Raw genomic sequence first — 2,035 nt, 5'->3', positions numbered from 1 at the left:
TTTTACTTTCCTCTTGTCCCACTATCATGTTCAGCCTTCATATGGGTTTCAGTAATTCCTCTCGGTTATATTACCCTTGACCAAGCCCTACCAGGCATCCTATGCCCTCATCACCATAAGCTTTAAAACACTGTTGTTCCTTTGTACCTGGGTTTGTTAACACCCATTTCCTTTCCACCTCCTTCCCCTCTCTGTTTCTCCCTGAAACTGTCCATCCCGTTGTTTATTCCTCAGGATTGTTTATTCCACCTATCTTATCTAGATAGACATGCAGAGTCAATAATAAGCACAAAAACAAGACAGAGCAAGACAAAACAACAAAAGAAAACAGAACAACAACAACAATGAATTGACAAAAAGAGAAAAGCCTATAAATAGTTCCAAATCTGTTTGTTGACCTTCAGGAGTGTTTTCCAGTCTAGTTTGATGGGGTGTCATGCCCTAGTCCCAAAGTCTATTTTTGATATTCTCTGGGGGACTTCATTGCTTTGCTCCCCTTGCTGCTCTGTTGCACGCCCTAAGCATTTCGCCAGGTGTGATGGGGTCAGATTGGGCACAATTCCTGCACTGTGCCTCCAGTGTTGTCCATTGTAGTGCTATGGGTCAGTGAGAGATGTCTTGTCTTGTGGTGGGGCCAGCCCTCTCTGTGCATTGGCTGCTCTGAGAAGCAATATCATCCTTGGGGATTGGTGGGCCAGGATGTGTTCCACTCTCTCCTTCCCTCTTCTTTTGCTCCTGTGTGCTTTGATCAGATGTGCCTATCTTCCTGAGTTGTAGCTTCAGTGCTGTCCTCTGAAGTGAATTCTTCTGGGGGAAGGAATGGGGTGTCCATGTTGTTGGGATTGGGGCCAGCCTCATAGACCTTTCTTTTGGTTCCTTGCTTCATGCCAGTTTGTTGCATTCACGTGTGGGTACACTAGGTTGAAGTCTGGTTCCTCTCTCCCTCTCCTGTGGAGATATAAACAATATCCTCTCCTGGGATGAGTGTGCTAGTCTGGGCAGACTAGAGAAACAAATTCATAGACACACATATGTATATAAGAAAGAGGTTTATATACAAGGGCAATTGTATATTAAGAAAGCATCCCAACCCCATCCAGTCCAAGTCCATAAGCCTGATCCAAGCCTATATGTTCGATACCATCTATAAAGTCTTCTTCAGACTCACGAAACACATGCAATGAAGCCAAAGGCAGGATGATCACAAGCCAGTAGGTAGGAATTCTTTGGGTCCAGTGGTGTTGTAAGCATCTCAGCGCTGACAGGGGTCTCTCTGCGGCTTCTCCAGCTTCAGAGGTCTCGTTGCATCCATGTGGCTTCTCTTCTGCAATGTCTCCCAGGGAGTGGCAGAGAAAATGTTTTCCACCTCCAAGGAGGAAGTGCCAGATTTCCCAGAATTCTCAGGAGAAGGCCATGCCCACAGAGAGGCCTCATTGACTATGATCTGATTGACAAGCTAGACTCCACCCCTACACTCTTAATCCTTAAATTGACACCAGATTAGGTGAATACCACAGTGAGTTAGTGCCCTATTACCCTGATACCCATGTTTTTTTTTCCTTTTCTTTCTTTCCCTTCCTTTTCAGTTGGCTGCCATATGCATCCATGGATTGGGTCTGGCCTCTGCCATAGTACCTGGACCTCACCCCAGGAATGTATGTATACATTAGCTTTTCCCCTTTCCCCCTTTTGCATTTTTAAGCTTGCCTCAGTGGATTCATGTCGTACTTGTCCTTTTGTGTGTCACTTTCATCTCTTAGCATAATTTCCTCCAGTTCTTCTCATGTGGTGATTTGTTTCATGCATTCATCAGTGCTTTTTAAAGATATGTAGTACTCCATAGTATGTATGTACCACAGGTTTTTAATCCATTCATTTGTTGATGAAAATTTGGGTTGTTTCCAACCCCGTACAGTTGTGAACTGTGCCGCGATGAACATTGGATTACAGATGTTTGGCTGTGGTTTATTTCTTGCCTCTTCTGGGTATATGCCCAGTAGGGGTACTGCTGGATCATATGATAGCTTGATTTTCA

The sequence above is a fragment of the Echinops telfairi genome, unplaced genomic scaffold, assembly GCF_000313985.2.
Source record: "Echinops telfairi isolate 266 unplaced genomic scaffold, ASM31398v2 ScPeMD7_443;HRSCAF=831, whole genome shotgun sequence".
NCBI classification, from domain to species: Eukaryota; Metazoa; Chordata; class Mammalia; order Afrosoricida; family Tenrecidae; genus Echinops; species Echinops telfairi.
The sequence above is the reverse complement of the archived record's forward strand: the minus strand, read 5'-3'. Positions refer to the sequence as shown.